Source organism: Rousettus aegyptiacus, unplaced genomic scaffold (genome assembly GCF_014176215.1).
Source record: "Rousettus aegyptiacus isolate mRouAeg1 unplaced genomic scaffold, mRouAeg1.p scaffold_m13_p_8, whole genome shotgun sequence".
NCBI lineage: Eukaryota > Metazoa > Chordata > Mammalia > Chiroptera > Pteropodidae > Rousettus > Rousettus aegyptiacus.
In genome coordinates, this window is record NW_023416311.1 from 10929774 (window position 1) to 10944339 (window position 14566).

The 14566-nt window shown below is 44.4% G+C and overlaps 1 protein-coding gene across 34 annotated transcripts in view; it reads right to left on the reverse strand.

Moving 5' to 3' along the window:
* RBFOX1 (RNA binding fox-1 homolog 1) overlaps nucleotides 1–14566 on the reverse strand; it is a 1358182-nt gene that overhangs the window by 59703 nt on the left and 1283913 nt on the right. The gene's annotated exons all lie outside the window — the stretch shown is intronic.

The window sequence follows — 14566 nt, forward strand, 5'->3', positions numbered from 1 at the left end:
CTGATAATTAACCTCGTTGCTTCTGCCTGGGATGTCCTTCTTCCCGCCCCGTGCAACCCTGAACCTCGGGGGCCTTTGGGAAACCAACCGCGGCCTGGCTGCTGCTGGCGCTTCCCGGAACCCGAGACGTCTCACCGTGCTGCGCGTGCTTGCCCCACCTCGCTCGGCAGCAGAGTCGGCCAACCACAGTACACACAGGGGGCGCGTTCTGTTCCTAGAACGCATGTGGGGAGCCACTGTCCCTGGAGACCTACGTGGAAGGCTCAGAAAGTCCTGCGGTGAGGGAAGTGCTTTAATGGGGTGAACCCAGCAGACTCAGATTCCACTTTTCCAGGAACTCTTTGTTTGGGGGGGAATACCCCCCCCCCCATTCATGGGCATTGGTTTTAAGAGGAAAGTCATCACTTGTTACGCTTTCTCTCTCCTATGAATCTGCAAGCTCCTTGAGGCCTCCTCCCCCCATATTCTATCCGTCTTTGCGTCTCCTCCTACCTCCTCAACAGCAGAATTCCCCCTCGATTTTATCTACAGTAGGTTTTAAACATTGGGCACAGGGATGAATGGATGGATGACTTCGATATGAGAACAAATGAATGAAGTCGTGGGCTGTGGTCAGGCCACAGGACGGACAGACTCTCCAGCAAACCTTCTCTCAGGACCCCATTTTCTTCCCTCATCCTGCTTACCTAGCAGGAGCTTTGAGGAATTCCAGAGAGAGAGGGACAGGTTTCCTCCCCCGCCAGCCCTCTCTCGCTGCTCCATCCCTCCTGGGAATGCACACAGTGTTTGTAATGGCATGCAAGGCTGGGGAGGACCACCACAAACCATTATGACATCCCAGCGACTCCCTAGTCCCTAGTCCCTTCCGGCATCAGAAAGGCCTTACAGAGAAGGAATCTCTTTAATTCACTTCACCCCAAACACCCAAACTTCGCCCTCTGAGGAACTCTGATTTTGTGAAACACGTAACCTCTCACAGGGTGTTGGAATTTTACGTACCCAATATCCAAACTGCTACCAGCGGCTTTCCCCGCTCCTATCATCACATTTGGGAGAGTCCGCCCCATCTCTTCTCCTTCCTCCCAGTCCTTGGAGGGTCTGTTTTAACTGCATGGCGGGCGGCAGGGGGCAGGGAGAGGAAGGGAGTGGGCTTCCCCTGGAAATCACTCCCAACCCTATACCACCTCGGGGAACTATGGATGTGGGGAATAGATCCCTGGACCCTGAAGTGACGAGGGCGAAATGCTAGGATCAGCGAATCAAGCCAGCATGATTTTTATCTATTTGTGTCTGAGAAGAGCATAGAGAGGTTGTGTGTAACCTTCTCAAAAAATTCCTGTTCGAGACAAATCATGCAGCTGTACTTGACTCTTGGCTTGCCAGCCTCTAGCACCCCGTACTTCCTGGCTCCCATTTTCAGTAATTGTGCTCGAAATTGCAGAGAGGTGTCAATCTTAATGGGGAAAGCGGGTAAATCCTAATATCCTAAAAAGCCCAGAAGTAATGAGATAGGAGATGTTTGCTTCAGGACTGGGGAGAAAATGAGGGAGCGTGGCTTTGACTCCAACTCCATCTTGCCACAGTTCAAATATTAAGTTTTCATAGGAACGCCCTGGATTTGGAAATAAAGAAAATGAAAAATTCACAATCTGGCAGGGCAGCTGGCTGCCTGTGTGAGCAAACCTGGTAATTATGCTGACCCATTCATTATCGCTGGCTACGGCGCAGAGTGAGCGAGACAAGATCCCTCTCGGCGACAAGCAGGTTTTACAATAATTCTTGGAGGATTTAGATGTTGAGATGTAACGTGAAACAGAAGTTCGGCAGCAGAGTGAAGGGAACACAAGCTGCGAAAAGTGCAGGGCCAGGATTCCATTTTGCAGCCTCTCTGCTACAGAGGGAAAACATCCCTCCCAATGCAGGATGACGTGTTTATAGGTCTTAAGGCTCTTTGGGGTCCTCTACCCGGGGCAGATTAGAGGGGTTCTTGTTTTGATAAAAGAGCACAGGAAGGACTACACGTCAACTCCTGGGTTACTGTATAGCCTTTCTGGGAGGCCAAGTACCCTCAGGTATAATAGATGGTTCCATAGTTCATGCTTTGGACCAGAAGCTTCATGGAGGTAGTATGTGGATTTGCTCAGCTATCTCGAGCTGGCATGGGTCTCCCTGTCTCTGGTTAGTCATCATGATTAATAGGTATTTTCTTCCTCTTTCCCTTCTTATTGGTCATTCTTTCTTCCTTCTTATCCCGGCTCTCCCCTCACCCCACCCCCTCCCTCTTCCCGCCTTCCCTCTCCCTTCCTTCTTCCTTTCAGACCATTATTTATTTTTTAATCTCCTTCCAGGGGAGACCACCACAAACCTTTCCTGGCATACAGGAAGTCATGACTTACATCCTCTGTAGCTTCCGTGACTTTGAGGGAAATGACGCATAACAAAATCAGTTAAGTTTCCACGGCATCTCATCGATGTTATAACAAAACAATACCAAACAAAATGGCATTATTGAAGGGCCTGCTGTACCAGCGATCGAGTGGCAGGGATCACAGAAGTGAAGACCTGTCGCTATTGCCAGAACACCAGCTCCATCAGGATGGTCCAGGTACTTTGCCCACTGATTTACAAGGCTGCCCTGGCATAGAGCAGCCTCACAGACTTGACACCATGCCTGGCCACCTGGTGGATAACCACTGCTAGTCTCTTTCCTTCTGGGTGAATAGAGCCCCTTCCTTTCCATCTCCCACCTTTCATGAATGCTGTTCCCTATCAAAGTGTCTCGCCCAGTTTCTGCATGACAAACAGTACGCAAACACCACAACTGAGTCTCAGTTATGATCCTTACAGGAATAATTTCTAAGTCCATACCTTTAGGTGCTGCTGCATTGGTGCAGAAATAGCAATCGGATTTGAAATATGTATGAATCGAAAGGGGGAAGATTTGGATGAATGTATTGGACTTGGTATTATTGCAAACCCTCCATTCATTTAAATTCGCTTTTATTGCCGCATGAAGTCAGGATTTAAAGATCGGTTTCTTGTTATGGGGACGAGCAGGACTCAAACTTTTAGCCCAGACAGGTGATAATTTATTAGACATTCCTGCCTTCATATAGCCTCAGATGATGCTTTCTGGCAGCCCAGCAAATCAGTCTCTGGATGCAATAAAATGTGTGCAGCAAGGAACAATGGAAAACAATATTTATAATCCCTAACTCTTCTGATTTATACCTGTGCTTTCTGCGTTTCTCCCCATCTCCATTAGAAAATTTTCCCACTATGGCTGTTTTAAGACACCATGGCTCTCTTCTCTTGCCACTAAGACAAATAGTCAATTTCAAGGGCAGAGAACCCCACAACTGTTTGTCAAGCTTCCTTTAGACTCAACATGGGATGGAATGGACTGCCTTTTTTTTTTTTTTTAACTTGCCTCTTAGGTGTGCTGGCTTATAGATACTGGTGCATGATTTGCAAGCACATTTGAAGCAATTCTTTGACTGGATGATCTGGATACAGACTAAACAAAACCAAAATGGATTTATCTCTGAACCCTATAGTAAGAAGTCTTCTTACTTATGCCCTTACTTGGTAGCATGATATCTATCTTTTGTTGAGGGAAAGTTATGTCATCTATCAATGCCCAAGTTTAGGAGTTTGGATCCAGTAAGTGGGCAATAAATGCTTAATAAACCCAATACAGAATGCCAAATGGAAACGTACAGTGTCCTCTCTGTTTCTAAAATGGAGTGAATCACTGTCCTAAAAGTCATAAACATGTCACCCTGTCCAATATTTGTAAATGTAAGTTAAAGAACAATGTTAGAAAGAAAAGACACCAAGTTAGAAGCATTTCTGAACCCCAGTGCAGGAGTTTGCTTTTTTTCCTAGTTGAACTTCAAGTTAATAAACATGTGAACAGACTGTCAATGGGGACAATGGAAAGAAAGCATTCTGGTTGCTTCGTGGATGGAGGATAAATCCTTGGTTCTTGTCAGGAGAGAAGAGACACGAGAGAGAGAGAGAGAGAGAGCACGAGAGAGAGAGAGAGAGAGAGAGAGAGAGAGAGAGAGAGAGAGAGAACCCCGTAGGTTCATTATACTGGAAAGGTTCCCTCTGAAACCTTATCCAGCATGAATCAAAGTGAAAAATCTGGTATCACTGAAACGAAAATTGGATTTAGCTCATAAGCTAAAAATGAGTTTCTCTCAAAGAAAACAGGGCAAGAGCTTTCGAAGCAAATACCAGTTGAGCATCTTGTTGACACATCGACAGTCTTGGCCCACCCACTCCCAACCTTCAGCTAGATTTATGCCCAGAGCCAATTCCGGGGGAGGTTAGTGGAGTAACCATCTCAGTTCTCAGGAATAAGGAGTTCTGTACCTTGAAACTCAATGAAACAGAAACTTTAGGAACATAACAAGAGGCACACTGCGATGAGCTTGAGTATCGAGGCCAAATGACATTTTTAAATGGAAGATGTGTGGGGGTATCAACCAGCCAAATGGGCCATTTACCAAAGTGTCAACTGCTTGCTGTCTCCCGCTCAGAGGACCGGGCCCCACCTCCCACCTTCCACGAGCTTTGCATCCGATGTATTTACAGTGACAAACGTGCGAGCTCTCCCCCTCGGCTCTTTTATGAACGCGGTGCTTACCTTCGAAAATAAACACAAATGAGATCATCTCACCAGCCCAGAAATCCCAAGAGGAGAAACACAAAACCAGTGGAAAATACTTGAGGGTTATAAACTGCATATTAAAGTTTTAGAGCGCTGGGAGAGATGAAGAGTAGCAGATGCAAAAGCCGACAGGGGGGCGGATTCTGCATCGAAGCCGTAAAAATATACAACCACTTTAATGGGCAATTATTCTTTGCATTTGTGCGCGGGTTGGAATTTGCATGAGGTTGCCAGATGCCCTGGAAAAGGTGATGCCATCGGAATGGAGGCGGGGCTCTCTCTTGGTGCCGTTCTTCCTCTTCCTTTGCCTCCCTAATTCCGTCTTCCCTCCACCCTTGGACTGTTTCAAGACTGAGGGACAGTCATACTAATTTGGGGACAAATGGTCCTGTGAGTAATTTATGGTGGGAAATATTCACTTACATAATTCTGGGGGTGCAGATGCACTTTGAACCATTCTGCGGGATTCCCCTTGGGGAATCTCTGGTACCACGCGCTGGACCATAAATTAAGAAGTGGCACAATAGGTAACATACCGAGGCGAAATAAACAGCCAGCTATAGCTCGATTTCAGAGGCACAGTGTTATGTGGTAAACATCACAAAGAAGAGCCAAAAAAAACCCCGATGCTTTTTTTTCCAAATGGCAAAAATGTTTGCTTAAAATGGGATCTCAAATAAAGGAACATCAAATTGGTTTATCACAGAATTTATATATAACTAGGTCACTGTCTTTAAATGACATTACATGGGAAATTTAATATGATAGGACATATTTAGTTCTAGGTCATAGTAAAAATGGAAGAGCTTTTTTTTCTTTCTTTTTTTTTTAATCGGTCATTTCTAGGTTTGGGTGGAAAGCAGGAGGGTTCCAACCATTCAGTCGTTTACAGAAAGATCAAAAGAGCTATTTAGTTTGTTGGAATCTCTGGTTCTCATATTCACGTGTATTTATCCCTGAAACACACATTTGGGATTGACTCTTGTTTCTTTTTAAAAATGGATGTTGATATTAAATACTGCTGTTTAGAAGTGAATAAATCCACATTTTGGACAAACAGTTCCTTATAGGACATCCTCATTTGAAATGCATTGAATAGGAAAACAAAAATTTCTAATTAATGTACAAGTCTAATCACCATTCTCCACATGGAGGAGTAATTTTTCACTGTTCATTTGCTCGGTTTAATCTCAAAACTGACATAACAGAAACGCAATGTCCTATAAATCTCCGCTCATTTGTTTCTTTAATATTCATATTCCATTGAACTGCAGCTGCTTGTTGCTTCAGTCTATTACAACTTGCAAAAGTGTCGATAAAAATATTATGAAAGACAAGATGTGTTTCTTCCTGGCTACGCGTGCCATTTATTTGGAAAAAGACAATAAATGGCTCGTGGATTGTCCCCCGGCCTGCTGCTTGGTGGGTGATTAGTGATTAATTACCTGGCAGCAAATTGACATGGCATGAGGAAATTGACACAGCCCTGATTAATTAACTTTTTATGGGCGGTAGTTACTCACAAAACATTGTGCACCATAATTGAATCTCTTTTTATAACGTCATGGTACAAAAGTTTTAGTCAAATCCAAATTAGCCCGAAGTTTCTAGGCTGTTCTAAGTCTGATCAGGATGTGTGCAAGGGATTGGTAACAATTTGAACTTGGAGGGAAATGTACATCTTTTGAAGGGGAAGAAAGATGGCGACAGTGTACTGGCCTGATGGCCCACGCTGAATTGATTGACCTAAATCTTTACTGTAGGGGGCTAAAATGCCTCGTTGACCTCCAGCCTCTGACTGCTGCTTCTCACTAGCTTCTGGCGGGTTCCTGTCTTTTGTTCAGTCTCTACAAGTTGAGCTGATTCTCTCGTTCGAATCTCGGTTCCAACGTCACCTCCTCCAAGTCTTTCTTTCCCTCTCAGTTTGACCCTACATCTCCTGACGGTCATCGCGGTCACTCTCGCATCACTCCCTTCTGACCCACTCCGCTCACCAGTCCTTTGCTACCTCATTCGATTACAACTTCATGATATCTCCCTCTCTTGGGCTATCCTGAGGACTTTATTTTGGCTAATACTATGTCTCCAGCACCTAAAGTGTTACCTGGCCCAAGGTAATCCCTGAAATGTTCATTAATTATATTGTCAGATAAACTTGGAATGGGTCAGTTACAGAGGAAAAATGGCTGACTTTCCTGGAACCTGTAGGGCTTGATAAGATGCTGCTAACAAAGGACACATATTCTGAGAGAACCTGGTTTAGCTGGGACATGAGTGATAAAGGACCCTGGACCTCACTTGTCTAAAAGTTCAGGCAGCAATAACTGGAATAATCCAAGCAAAGTTATGAATACGGTTGGCAAAATCCCAACTTCCTGTACTCCATTATCGATGGAGATGATGCAACTGTACGACAAGACAACTCCTGTTTACAAACGCTGGTTGACTCACTACGTCTTCACAAGACCACAGGGACCAGGCACTATGGCTCTCTTCACTCTCCTGGGGAGGGAAGGAAGATACAGAGTTGCTCAGAAACTCGCCCAGGGATCTGAACTCACGCACCTTGACAGCTAGAGACTATCATCTTATCTATTACCCCCAAAGGCTTCGAGGACGAAGGCATGGGGCCAAGACTGTCTCCATTTTCCTTACCTCTTATTGCCTGTAAAAGCTGCTACATCATTTCCCTAAAGCCGTACCAGATCCAAGAGAACCTGCCCCAATTCATCATGGACTGAGTTAATTTTCAGGAGGCTCTGTGGACGGCACGCCTCCCTGAGACCTCGGTAAGCTCCGAGTTGCAGGCAGGGGGTGGAAGTGGAGGAGGAGACAGGTGCCATTTCTTACACTCTATATTTATGTTCTGAGATTTCAAGACACCTGAAAGGGCTTTGCTCCTTTTCTGCTAATTGGACACGGGCCACAGGGATCACTACTGATTTATGTTCCTGATAAGAGTCCAAGGCAAGCTGTTTCCCTTCTCCACTGGGGTTTATCTCCACATCTGGATATGAGGGGGTGGGGGGAAGGGGGTTGTATATAATCCAACAATGTTGGAAAAATGGACCCTCCCAGTGACAGGGTCCTGGGTTATAACAGTATGGTGCTACACGCACAAACCTAATTACTGTCGAAGTAATGAGCTTCTTATGACTAAATTCAACTAGAAGTTTCTCCAACGTTTGGAAGATCTGAGTAAGAAACTGCCATAATATTTGGGATTGTTATGCTTTTTTTCTGACTAAAATCGATTTAATATTGTTATCAATTGTCACTTTACTCACAACTCGGTTAGAAAGATATCGTTTCCTTAAGAGAGAAAGGAGTCATCTACGAAAAAACAAACAAAAAACTAAATGCAATGGACACAGAGATTTACTCTGAAGAGTGATTCCGGTGTTACCAAGGCAGAAATGTTCTCTTCAAAACAAATTTAAAAAGCCACAACAAAACCTACGTGCACGTGGTTTTACTCATGCTTTCATCATTCAGGTCTCTGCAGCTTCGAATGAGGACAGAAGCCTTGGTTCTGAACTAACGGCCACACTCCTCCTGCTCGCCTCTCTAAGATAGCGGCTGTCTCTTTTCTCCCAGGTTACAAATGGCCAGATTAATCCACCAGACCCACGTGTTGAACGCCATGGCCACCAAATGTGCAGTGATAGGCTTTTACTGCACAGAGGACATACCTGTGATCTGTCTACTCTCAGGTATTGACAATGCCCCCCGGGGCAGGACTTTTGTAATGTTTCATTCAGCAAAACGAGCATAAATCTCAATCTTGGAGCATTTAACTTGGCAGGACCACAGAAGGCATGTGCCAGGATGCTCTCTGCTGTTCAAAGGAATGAGGAAAACAAAGCCGTGAGATGCTGACGCCTATTTTAATTTGGATGAAGGGATTTGCCATAATCTATTCGTTTGACAAAACCTGTACTCGTGTCAATTTGGCATTTTTTTTTTCAGGCAGCCATGGGGAAAAAAGCAAATAATTTATATAAATAATTACTTTATCGAGTGCACAGACACAGTAAAGTTTCAATTGTTAAATCATTCACGGTCTAGCTGACAGCTGGCTCAAACGGCAAGTTCGGTGAATTGACTCTCCAGGTGGGAAACAGGGCAAGTGAGAGAAATTAGCTTCCCTGTGCTGGGCTGGATTTTCCAGGCTTCTCCAGGGCTGCTGTAGCTCCTGAGCCCGAGACCCTCAGAGGGGGTTGGCGTGGCTCATGGGATGGGGACATAATGTCAGTGCCACAATGTAGCCATCGCTGTGGCTACAGCTGGTCGATCCGTGCTGAGGCTACCTGATTTTTCAGAGTCAGCATCCAGACTTGAAAGACTAAGTGCTGGTTCTTTGAGAGATACAGAGATACCCTAAGTGAACCAGGAGGACAGGCGCCATCTGGACCTAGAAATCACCTTCCTGGTACCCAAAATGGAACCCTCAACCCCACATAGAACAGACGGGAAGAGAACAGTTCAGAAAGTGGTTCAGCTGTCCAGTCACTAAACGAACATAAACCATCCAAATCAGCTTCTTTGGTGAACTTTCAAGGGGTCCTGGGGAAGATGGCTTCTCAGAAAGGAAGGGAAAGGATCAGCCATTTGGAGAACTGCCATGCTTCAAGCAGCCTGAAAGGCTTTTTTACGCAAGGCTCTAACTTAACGGTCACAGGTAAGTAGGCACTCATGAATATTCATGAATACATCCATGGCAAAGAGACTTGGCCACGGTCATCCTGCTAATGTAACCATGACGATTTAGACCGAGCTCTGCCTGAATCCAGGTCTTCTCACTAAGTCATGATGATGCTCAAAGAGAACTTTGTAAAACCAATACTGGAGTCTAACCATGATCTTTGCGAAATGCTTCTTAGACTCCCATAGCAATAACCAAGGCCGGGGATGATAAATATCCTTGCTCGGACAGGCGTGCCCATAGAGGTGGTTCTTGTAGGTTTATTTTTACATAAAAAGCAATTAGATGTCAAGAGCCCAGGCTGCGTGCTAACAAAACCCAAGGAGACAGATCCCAAATGTGAGGTGAGTTACTTGGCGCCGAAAAACTGCATTTTGTTAACATTTCCCCCTGCCCTCACACACACCTCAAGGTTTTTGGCAACAATAAAATAGCTTTGGGCAGGACAGTACTTTTACATAAATGAGAACGTAATTTAAGAAAAGTGACAGTTTAAAAGATCACGTTGAAATGAGGTATACTCATTTCTTTTCCCCTCAATGGGAGGCAAACTCAGCTTCCTATCTTGAGTCTTTGCACTGAGCAGGGGGAGTCTCTTTTGAAGGCCAGGGGAGAAGGGGGCCACCTCTACGTTTGGACACATTCCTATGCAAGTGGCAACAAGAACCCCCATCCTAGCACCTGAATCACATGAGTGGCATTCAATGTTTTTACTCCCTTCCTAAGATGCTCACTCCCAGCTCGGCAGACTTCCGAGAGGGCTCGGCTCCATTTGCAAAGCCTGGTCCCCTAGGAACTCACACCTACTCCATTGCATCTAGCTGCCTCTCTTTACGTACCAGGAATCAAACAGGACCTTATCTTTGGCCCCTGCAAATTTCGCGTTCAGAGCTCTGAACTCAGAATAGCACATTTTTCTCCTTTCCACATCAGTTCGAGGAAACGAAGGAGTGCTTAAAAACAGACTCTTAAAAAAAGCTTTTCCATCCATGGGAGGATGTCCTTCTCGCCTCAGCCAGAGGCCGGTGGAAGGGGGCCCAGTCGAGGACTTGAACGCGGGAGCTGCGGCAGGCCCCTTGCCTGCTTATCCTCTTAAAAACATGTGAGCATTAAAAAGTACTTCCTGTCAGTGCAACTGCAGGGCTCGGGGCGTCCGGGGAATTCCCCCAGAACAACTGCCTCGCTGCCTTTCAGAAACATCTCATCTCGGCCTTGTTCTCTGGCTGCGCGCACACTGGGATCCCAGGACGACGTAGTTTATTGTTTTAATATCTGTCTGACACAAGGCAAACCATTCTCCAGTGACTCCTTATCTGTCATATGTATTTCTGGGAAAGAAATATCAAGACAAATAAGATGTTTGGGGGCACACCACGGGATGAGACTTTTTGCAATCGGCGGCCTTTTGCAGAAGTGAGACCCTCCCATCTGAAAAAGACAAAGCCACTATTCTGCATTGAGATTAATAACTAAAGTGCCTGGAAAGCTACATAGTGGCTGCCTGCAATGTGGCTTCTTTGCGGTTTCTTCCCCATAAACAACTAGGCTGTTCAATGAGATGATTTTTTTTTCCAGAAATTGGTAAAAAAAAAAATAATAATAATAGGACAAAACAGTAAAAATAGAGTGGTCTATGATTATTACGATTCAAACAATGTAACCACAGACGTCGATGAAGGCGCTAACCCAGTTGGGGTGGTAATGGGGGGGCGGGAGGATTGAAAATACAGAAGAATCTGTTCTGAAAACTGGTGTGTCCAGGTAGAATAACTATGTTAACATCAAAGCTAGAACAAGCCTCTTAAAAGTCACCTGTGAATGAATGAGAGATGCGCTGGGTCACGGGGAGACTGGGCAGAAGGAACGAAGCAAACCACCACCGTTCAATCTATCAGGCATATGCTACGTTGGAGGGGACCGGCAGAGCTTGGCACATAGTAGGTGTCTCAAACAGCTCTCTTTCCTCGGGGTCAATGGGGGAAATAAGACCTCAAAAGCCAAGTGTTTCTATCTATAGCGTGGAATGATGGCGAAAGCAGTGACATTTAGTTTAGTTCACCTACCGAGAGGTGTCAACAGTGGGTAAGTGTCCTTCTTGTAGGGGAGGGCCTTTCAAACATCCCTATGAGTAATTAGTTTGCAATTCTGAGAACTTAGCATTAGATATCTATTTGATCTTTCTCATCCACAATAACGGAGGCATCGTAGAGGCCGACTTGTGGCTGTCTAGTTTGCAGAGCATTCGCAGTGCATAGAATGGTACTTGGCATAAAGAAATAACTTGACAAAGACTGGAGGAACAAAGTGACGGCGTTTTCATCCTCCTCCCCTTCAAAGGACTGATGAGTAAAGAAGAAGGAATTATTTCAGAGAAAGTGATAGAGGGGACCTAGCATGTCGTCACCGTAATGCGGAGCCCTGGGCATGGGAAGAACAAAGCCCTTTCCGACTCCTAATTCGAAGGGTCTGGAGGCTGCAGAAGAGCCAGTGCTGCCGGGGGTGTGCAGGAGAAGCCCAGGCAGAGCGTGAGGGATCCTGGGTAAGTGGAGAAGTCTCGCCATTTACCTCAGAAAAACTGGGGCAGGGCATAGAGAAGGTCGAGGGGACCGAAATAAATCCCTCCCAACACAGATTTGTTTGTTTGTTATTTATTGTGAGAGCAAAACTAAGTCAATCCATTGCATCTAGATCGAATTAATGTCTCTATTCTCTTTCTGTTCCTATCTTACATAATTTGTTTTAAAAAGTGATAAAATGATACAAAACGCCAAAGGGCACGTGATGGTGCACATTGAAAAGAAGGCTCCTTTTTATCTCTGCCCCTAGGTAGCTAGCTACCCTGCCTCCCGCCCTTTCAAATGAGGGCCTGACCAAAGGGTTGGTATCCTATGGCCCTTGGCACAAGTCTGGCCTGAAGACTGTTTCTCTAAATATTTCCTGGAGACACAGCCACACCTTTTCATTCCTGTATTGTTTATTTCTACTTTCATTCAAACTCTAAGGACAGAGCTAAGTAGTCACAACAGAGACCAGATGGCCTGGAAGCCTGGAATTACTATCTGGCCTTTTAAAGGACAATTTTGCCAACCCCTGGTCAGACAGATCGGATAGGGAAGAACGACCCCTCCGGAAATCTAGGATTGGGAAGGACAACCTCGGCCTGAATGCGGCTTAGAGGTTCGACTTGGCTGCTCTGTGTTCAGACTTTTCCGGAAGCAGAGCACGAGGCTGTTTGCACCCAATGGTGGGCAAATTTAGAGACTAGTGAGATGGAAAGATTGGAATTCGGTTAGCCTGGGGTCGGGGTTGATTTAGCTGGGCGACGCTGAACAAGCTCCTTAATCCCTCTGGTCCTAAAGTTTCTCATGTGAAAGGAGCATAACGATCAGACCTATCTCACAATTTTGTGAGTGTTAAGTGAAAATGTTCACTTGAGGGGCTGGTAGAATGCCCGACATACAGTAAATTCTCAATAACCAATTATTATTATTATTATTATTATTATTATTATTGTATCAGGGCTGGAACTAGGGTAGACCAGTTAACCATTCACCTTGGGTGCAAAATTGAAGGGAACGGGCCACAGAAAACCCCGGTTATCAAGATAAATCATATTTTAATGGAATTTTTTGAACAATTAAAATTATTGTAAAAAAATTCCATGACGAACGAATCATCAAAATTTAATAAAGAGGTGCTATACTGAGTCATACTGGAACCTTAGGCAAAAGAAAAATTAATAATACTCATCCTGTCTTTATAGAAAATTTTGATACTTGTCCATCACGGATTTTTTTTTTTTCTATTAACTTCAATTTTTGGAAACACTGCACTAAAAGATTGTTTATCTTGATGACTGAGTTTTCTGGTGCCTCTTTAAATTCTGTCAGAGCGAGTGCCCACTTTCCTCCTGCTAGTCCCAGCACTAGTTATTAGTCTTTTAAGCAATCTTTCCAGAAACTAGTAGAATCAGCCTTCTGGGAGGCCATTGTGAGCCTCTGGGTTACTGGAGAGAGGGAAAAAAAAAAATAGGATTTTTTTTTTTTTTTAAAGCACTGTTTCAGTAACACAATACTCTGTACGTGCACATTCTATTAACGGAACTCTGTCTACTGATGTTTTCTGTATTGGGCAGAAGAAAGAGGATGCCATAAATTAATCAAGGCCGTTGTTTTAATTACAGAAACTGATGGAAGTTCTATCCATTACCTAAAAGGAGAACAGTGCAGCCCTGATTTATGCATGTTTCTGCCACTTAAATCATTGTTTTATGAATTCCACACAATTACTTCCATAAAATCTGCAATCAATATATCAATTAAAACTGTGCCACTACCACTTGCCCTTGAGTTTCATAAAAGTGAATAAAGAAGGAGATGATTTTGCATTTTGATAACGTTTAGGTTCTCGAGCATTCGCTTATGATAGCGGATTTTTCCCCCCAGCTGTCAGAAGTGAAAATTTAGGGGGAATTAACACTCATCTTCCTTTTATTTTATATTTGTCCTCTCATGAATGGAAAGTTCCACCATGCCTTCCATGTTAACTGTGTGAAAATACACTTGTTTGCGTTGATAAGCACCTGGAACCATATAGAAATTGCTGCTTGAAAACACTTTTTTAGCCCTTGACAAATGAGACTGGCACTTCTGTGTCAAGGTATTGGCTATAAACTGAATCATATCCCCTCCTGCCCTAAACTTACATGTTGATGCCCTAACTCCCAACTAGTACTTTGAGATAGGGCATTTGGGAGATAATTGGGCTTAAATGAGGTCATGAGGGTGGGATCCTACGGAGGGATTAGAGCCCTTAGTGAGCCATGTAAAGACACCATGAGAAACTGACCATCTATGAGCCAGGAAGAGAATGCTCACCAGAACTGACAATGTTGGCACCTTGACCTCAGCAACAAAAGAAAAGACAAATATATTTGCCTATATATTAAAACTATATACTGGAGCAAGCGAAATCAAATGGCCACAACAGGAAATATGTCGACAGGTTATTCTCCTGAATGAATAGTTCTCTCTCAATGGGAAATAAATGAAAAATAAAATGAGAAAAACTCACAAGAGAAACAGGCAGATGTGCATCAGAAATTCACAAGGGGTCACGTGCAAATGAAAATTAAATTTGGGAAGGATGACGCCTTTCACTAGGAGAAAGGCAAACGCTAACGA